Source organism: Arachis ipaensis, chromosome B04 (assembly GCF_000816755.2).
Source record: "Arachis ipaensis cultivar K30076 chromosome B04, Araip1.1, whole genome shotgun sequence".
In the NCBI taxonomy this organism is placed as follows: domain Eukaryota; kingdom Viridiplantae; phylum Streptophyta; class Magnoliopsida; order Fabales; family Fabaceae; genus Arachis; species Arachis ipaensis.
This window is the reverse complement of record NC_029788.2, coordinates 48,159,168-48,167,495: the sequence shown is the minus strand read 5'-3', so window position 1 is coordinate 48,167,495 and position 8,328 is coordinate 48,159,168.

Below are 8,328 nucleotides of genomic sequence, written 5' to 3'. Positions count from 1 at the left end.
ATGCATGTTCTATTTGGTTAGAAAATAATAAGTTTCTTTATAAAACCCTATTTTTAAAAATTTTTACTAATTTAAATCAAAACTTTTGTGTTAAACTTGTTTGGAAGTTGTAATTAGAACATAATTAAAAGCTAGAACACACAACCTGTGAGACTTGAGCTTAATGACATGGTTACATTATTTAACCATAAAATTTTATTCTTGTGTGTTTGTTTCTCTATGATTGTAATCTATATTTTGTTCCATCCTATATGTCCAATATTTAATGTGTTATATGCATGCATATGATTGAGGCCATTATTTTATTAACTCACTTATCCCAAAATAGCTTACCCTTTCAATCACCTTTGTTAGCCAATTTGAGCCTTTTAATCCCATTTATTCTATATTTTACCACATCATTAGCCTTAAGCGGAAAAACAAGTAATACCCCAAATTGAATCTTTAGTTAGCTTAAGATAGAGATTTGTGTGTCAATCAAGTGTGGGAAAACTGTGGGAACATGGGTTAATAAGGAAATGTGTTATGTTTTTGATTTGATAAAACATTGGAAATTTGGGTACCTACTCATGTGAAACTAGAAGAATTATAAATCCATGTGCATTGATAAGCTATGTTTATGTTTCTATTTTATTTTTAAAAAAAAAATCCAAAAATATTTAAGCAATTAAGTAATTAAATAAATCAATAAGGGGACAAAATTACCCCAATACTAAGTTAAGTTTAATGAAAAATCAATGCATGTGTGATACAAGTTAAGAGAAAAGTTGATGCATGAGTATGTAATACAAAAGTGGGAAAATTTTGGGTAGCTAGACATGATTTAAGAAGAATATAGAGTATGTATGTTAGGTGATAGCTTAGGTTGATCAAGGATTCAATTTATAGCTCACTTAGCCATATATATACCCTCAGCTTTACCTTGGTCCCATTACAACCTTGAAAAGACCTCATGATGTTTGCATTGGTACATTAAATACTTGTTGATTGGTTAGGTGAAGAACATGGTTTAGAAAGCATGATTAGAGAAGAATAGAGTGAATTACCCTATACACTAGAGTGACCAGAGTGCATATACATCATCAGTAAGGGTTCAATGCTTAATTCTATGTTCCCTGCTTTAATGAGCTGTCTTTCTACAAGTTTACTTGTTTTTACTGTATAATTTGAATTAGTGGAATTTGATTTATTTTTGTCTTGAAGAACTTATTTATTTTTAACCAAGTAGGCAAAATCATTTAAGCATATAGTTGCATACATAGGTTGCATTGCATTGCACGAGTCTTGCTTTTCTCTACTCATTTATTTTATCTCCTTAAGCTAAGCATGAGGACATGCTAATGTTTAAGTGTGGGGAGGTTGATAAACCACTATTTTATGCTTCATTTTGTGTTTTATTGAGTGGTTTCATCAAGTCTTCACCCACTTATTCATACTAATTGCATGATATTATAATTCCTTCCTAGTTTTGTTCTATGGTTGAAAACTTGCTTTCCAGAGATCCTTAATTTATGTATTTTAATTCTTCTTTATACCATTCGATGCCGTGATCTGTGTGTTAAGTGTCTCAGGCTTTATAGGGCAGGAATAGCTTAGAAAATGGAGAGGAAGCTTGCAAAAATGGAAGGAACACAAGAAACTAAGGAGATGACCAGCAAACACTGACGCGCGCGCATGGGTGACGCGAGCGCGCGGAATGGAGAAAATTGCATCGACGCGTGTGCGTGCCTGACGCGTACGCGTGGGTTGGAGTTTGCACAAATGACGCGAACGCATGGACGACGCGTACGCGTGACAAGGAAAATCGCTGAATGACACGAACGCATGACTGACGTGTACGCATGACCTGCGCGATCTGCAGAATTAACAAAAATGCTGGGGGGATTTTAGGCTGCATTTTAACCCAGTTTTTGGCCCAAAAACACAGAATAAAGCCAGGGAACATGCAGAGACTCGACACAGATTAGATTCACATCGATACACATTCACATATTCACATTAGGATAGTTTTTAGGTTTTTAGATCTGAATTTAGAGAGGATTACTCTTCCTTTAGGCTCTCTTTACATTCCTAGTTTATTGCTTTTGCTTTTGGATATTGAAGAGTCATTATGTATTTATTCCATATTCTTAATTCTTGTTTAAGTAGCAATTGGATTATTTTCATGGATTGTTAATGCAAAGGATTACTTTTACTTTTAATTAATTTAATTTAATTTATCATGTCTTCTTATATTTTTATGAGCGTTATATTCATGTCAATGGAGTAGATTCCATACTTGACATGAGGGTTGATTAAAAGGAGACACTTGAGTTGGAAGGCTTAAGTGCTGATTAAATTGGAAGTTGTTGGCTAGTTCTGTATTTACTAACGCTAGACCTTCCCAAGGGAGAGGACTAGGATTTGCGAATAAGAGTTAGCTCAATCACTTGACATTCCTTTATTTAGTAAGGGTTAACTAAGTGAAAACAACAACCTTTTTAATACTACACTTAGAGACCGCAACAAGGATAGAACTTCCAATTAATCATTCCCCCAGTCAAGGCTTTTTATTTAGAATATTAATAATCATTCTTAGTTTTTTATTGCTTTAATTTACAATTATTTAATTGCTCATTATTCAACTCTCAAAACTCTCTTGGAAATTCCTAATTAATAAAATAGCATCCTTTCTTGCAACTCGTTGGGAGACGACCCCGGACTCATACTCCCAGTATTTTTATTCTAAATTTTTGTGAGACCTTTCTAAATTGGTGAGGCGGATTTTAGCTGGTTAAGAGCTATACTTGCAACGCTGCTCTCTTATTTAAAATCTCTTAATTGGCCTAACTTCTGTCACGCACCAAAGTCTCTAATGAAGTCGTGGATTAGTCATCTAAGAGATGTATAATCAAGCTGGCGGTTCGATGTTTTCCAATCATGTATTCACACGAACCCAAGAAGAACACGGGTGGTTGTCAGGCACGCGGTCTTAGTATGAAGAATGGAGCTGATTGTCATAGATCATCCCGTTCATCAAGTTGAAGAAAGAATATACATCTTAGAATTGAATCAAACACGGATTGAAGAGAAATAGTAATATTTTTATTAATTCATAGAACTTAGCAGGGCTCTTCCCCTCAACCTAGGAGGTTTAGAAACTCATACTGATATGAAAACACAATGATACACGAAATTATGGCATTAAAGTCTGTAAGATTATGTAAAATATCCCTTAAATACTAAACTAATGACTAAGGATTACATAAGAAAGGATAAAACAATCTTTTAGTGCTAAGATCCACTTTTGGGGCCCACTTGGTGAGTGTTTGGGCTGAGCTCTGATGAGATCCACGTGCTAGGAGGCCTCTAGGGTGTTGAACACTGGCTAGGGGGTCCTCTTTAGGCGTTTGGGTACTGGTCTCCTCCTTTGGGCGTTCGACGCTTGGAATGGGTAGGAGGCTGCGTTGGACGCCAGTTTTGGGCCTTCTAGTATGAAGCAAAGTATAAATTATTATACATTACTGGAAAGCTCTAAAAGCCAGCTTTTCATAGCTGTTGATAATGCTCCATTTGGACTTCTGTACCTCAAAAAAAGTTCTTCCGAGTGCAAGAAGGTCAGATTTGGACAGTATCTGCAGTGCTTTCCCTATCTCTGAATTAGACTTTTGCTCCAGCTCCTCAATTTTAGCCAGAAAATACCTAAAATTGCTCAAAAATACACAAACTCAAAGTAGAATCCAAAAATGTGAATTTAACACTAAAACCTATAAAAACTTAATAAAAATTAAATAAAACATGCTAAAAATTATATGAAAATGATGCCAAAAAGCATATAAAATATCCGCTCATCAGTTAGCAAAGATAAATAACGCAATTGGTGCAAGCAATAGGAAGTACATTATAAGCAAGCTGATTGTGGCGTCTCCAACTCCACATGACTGTAGTCTCCAACGCCAAGGATTGCTAGCTTACAAGACCTTCATTTTGGTGCAATAAATGGCATCTTCAATGCCTAAGAAAGTGGAGTCTCCATTGCCATATTTAGCATATTCTAAGGCCTCCAAATTGAGGTTGAAAATGGTGCCTCCAATGCCTAAGATAGTGGAGTCTCCAATGCCAATATTCACCACACCCAGGAAGATCCATTGTGGTGTCTCCAATGCCTTCTCCATCATCAAATTGGTGGCGTCTCCAATGCCCCCTTCATCATTATTTTGTGGTGCCTCCAACGCCAATCTTGCACCTCTAAGTATGGCATCTCCAATGCCCAATCCTACTCCCAAGTATGGCATCTCCAACGCCACTCCTTCCTCCCCAAGTATGGCATCTCAAAGACCACTTCTCCCTTCTTGAAATGGGTGTCTCCAACGCCAAAGAGAAGCACCTCTAGGGACTTGAAAATTTGGCATCAATCTTGGAAGGAGGTGGTGTCTCCAATGCCATAAGGAGGAGAAAAATAAGATGCGTTGCTCATGGGAGACGCCTTTGAAATTATGTCCTTTAAGCAATGTATGAAGCCTCATCTACCAACCTTAAGCCACACTTTTTGGGACCACGGTTTTAGCTTCAATTTGGTCCTTGGTTAAGCTTATGGCACACTATATATTAATACTTGAAGTGACATACCATTGACTACTTCTAATGCTCATCAAGCCCAACTGATGAAGCCCACAACAATCATAATAATTCATAAGACTCAAGATCCAATTGAAGCAATGAAGAGCAAAGAGGAAGCAAGTTAGGAAGTTGGATTTTGTTGTAATTTGAATTTAATTTTTGAATTTGAATTTAGGATAGTGAGACTAGAGTATAAAAGCTCCAATTATTTCTTTGTTTGGCGGATCCGTCACATTTCAATTTCATTAGCTCACTTTCTTCTTTTCTTACTTTTTATATCCATTGAAGAATTCTCTAAGCTATGAATAGCTAAATCCTTCTTTGTGAATGAAAGGAGTTCTATCATCTCTAATGGAATGATTTCCCTTCTTGTCTACCTTTTATTCATGTTATATTGATTCTTTGGGAAGAATTTTTGGTTCTTCATAACAAAGATGCAAATCTATCGCAAGATAGTTTGGATCTAATTTGTATTTCATGATTGCTTGGAAGAGTGAATCGTAGAAATCAAAGCTTGAAAATCCTTCCTCTCAATTCTTAGAATCTTAGATTTGAATTTGATATGTGTCATTGAATCAAATCTTATCTAAATCTTGAGAATTGTGTGGCTTTAAATCAGAGAATATGCTTCATCTCTTCTAATGAACAATTGATCAAGGAATTGGTAATTGCTTAGGTTAAGAAAAATTAAATTACCAAGGAATTGGGATTAAATTACCTAAGATTACCTGAGATCTATAATTACATGAATGAGGTAGAGGTGAGTTTCATTAATTCTAACGATTTGATATCTCTGGTCCTTCACAATATTTTTCATCTTAGTCTCTCACTTTACTTATCATCTCTTAACTTTAATTCATCATTTAATTTCTAATTCCTTTATGGTAGTTCAAGTGAGATAACTCTCCCGAGAATCACAAGAACGCATGTAGAATAAGGGTCATACTCCCGTTCCACCCAAATTCATAAGATTAAGAATGAAAATAATCCTTAGAATTGAAATAAAATATTAATTAAAATAGAAGAATAATAGTTCTAATCCATAGAAATAAAGAAAGCCCCTAACCTTAACCAAGAGGTTTAGTTGCTCATGACTTACAGAGAAAATAGGGTTCTGAAAACGTGCGGGAGGGAAAAGATCTGAATCACAAGTGATCTTTTCCATTTTATACTAACCTAATTTGAAATAGAAATAAAATAAAATAATAAATCCTAAGACTATAAGATATTGTTTGTAAATAAAAATTACAAAAAGAAAATAAAATAAAACTAATAAATGCTAAATCCATTTGAGAAGCCCAAAGAGAGGTGATTCAGACTATTGCTAGCATTAAACGCTAGTAATGGGCGTTTAACACCCTAAGGGGAGTAGTGGCGTGGATTTTTGCATTCCTTGCGGGCGCTAAAAGCCAGTTGGGCATTTAGCGCCCAGGGGGGTGTTGCCAGCTTTCTTCCTTTTTCTTCCATTCACCTGAAATCATAAAAATACTAAAACAACTCAAAGTAGCATCCAAATGGGATTTTTGCATTAAAATGAAGTAAAACTAAATAAAATCTAACTAAAAACAATTATAAAATGCTAAAAAAAAGGGTACAAGATGCTCACACATCACAACACCAAACTTAAACTGTTGCTTGTTCTCAAGCAACCAAAAAAATATAGGACCAAAAAGTGAAAATGTCTGAGACTTGAGTTGTCATTTAAGCTCAAGTCTAGTTACTGAATAGGGCTTATGGCACTCTAACTCTGAATAGGTTTGGCATCTCGCTATCCTTTGAAGCCCAGAAATATTAGTATCTTTCAGAACTAGAACTCAGATGATATTATAGATTCTCTTCTTTAGGCTCTAATTGATTCTTGAACACAGCTCCTTTTCTTTGGTGCTTTGCACCTTGAGCCTAGCTGTGACTCTAAGTCTTTTGTTTTCAAGCTTAATTTGAAACAAGAACACCACAAGTACTTAACTGGGAACTCCTTGAGTTCGAATTTCTCTTTCTTTTTCTCCCAGATAGTGGCGCTCAGAGCCTTAGGCATACTCTATAACAGTAATGGGTCACGACTTTAAGTGTTCAGTCTCAAGGGTTACTTGACACCTTCACACCACAAGCATATAGTTAGGAAAAACTACTCTTTTGAGCTTTAGATGAGTTTTTTGACCTTCCTAACCATTGATTCTCAAAGCCTTCACTACAAAAAAAAGAGTTTAAAATGACATTGATATTACGACAGCTTTAAAGACCCGCCGTAATATCTGGACATTATGGCATTTTTGGTTGCTGCCATAATTAACTTTGTATTTGGTGGCGGTTCTGGTGATTATGGTGGTTTTGAACCGCTGTTTTCACACGTATATAAAATAAAAAAACTACAATCCCTAGTTCATTAAACGAAACACATAATACGGCGCTCTCGATCTCCCTTCTCTCTCTCATTCGTCTCTTCCATGTAAAGAAGCTCTCCAACAACGTCGTTTTTCCTTCTAAGGCTTCTCCTCTCTCCACCGGTTACGATCTCTCTAGGTACCTCTCCCTCTCAAGTTAAACTGAAATAGTTACTCTGTTAGAGAAGCCAGAACCGAAACTAAAATTACTGATTTCTTCGTTTTTGTTCGGGTTATGGTTTCAAAATTATTTTTGTTGCTGATTTTTTGGGGATTTTTGTTTCTCTGCAGCTCCGTGATCGGGTCTTGTGTTGAAGCATTCAATTGATGTTGGTGTGGGGGTGATTGACGTGCGATTACAAAAGACCGGTTGCGGTGATATTGTTCAACCAGTCGACGATCTCAAATCTCGGATCTTCGATCTTCCTTCCTCACATCTGCCGTCGACACTGCTTGCAAAGCCGACGAGGTTATTTTCGTAACCTTACCCCGTCCTCTCTCTCTCTCCCTGATCTCAGATCTAGTGCCAATATCTTTAGCAGCTTCTGCTCTATGTGATTTGCGGTTGAGGTAGCATGGTGATTGCCTGGTTGAGTGATTGGTGACGGGGTATTTAAAGTGATTACTCATAAAAATTACTAGACAAGTATTATGTAAAAGTATAATTATCTTTGATTTTTCAACATATATTTTTTGAATTCATAATTTTAACTAATAAAATTCTTAGTTATATGATTGTTTTTTTTTCTTGTAACAAATAATTTTAACTAACGAGGACGTGTTTGGGATAGAAGAATCTCTGAGGGAATTGGAACAGCTAGCTGGCACTGCTGGCTTAATGGTTGTTAGCTCTACCTACCATAAGTATGTTCTAAGTTCTAAGTTCTAACTGCTTTGTAATTTATTTGTTTTTCTTGGTTTGGTTTGCCTTCAATTTGAAACATAGCAAAGTTCAACACAAAGGTCGACTTCCCAATGCATTGAAGGTGAGAGTCATGTTTATGTTGCTTGAGAGGAGGGAAATCTTGGTCACTGAATTATTTATGGATTGTGAAGATTATAGAGGTTATTTAAAAAGCTGTATGGTAACTTAAAATAGTTGCATAACTTTATGTGTTATTATATTAGTATTTATTATTCAGTGGTCAAGATTCAAGATTTACTTATTTTGTTCTCACCAATGACCAGCCTTCCAACTTGATATGTTCGATCTGATTTTGTATCTAATTCTATTCTCTGTGCTTACGCTGCGAAAATTCTTTGGGAATAGAGTGCAGGCATTGTAGTTATCTTCTGCGTGCATGATAAACTAGTAACTGAGTCTCTTTGATTCCATTTGTTTTCAACT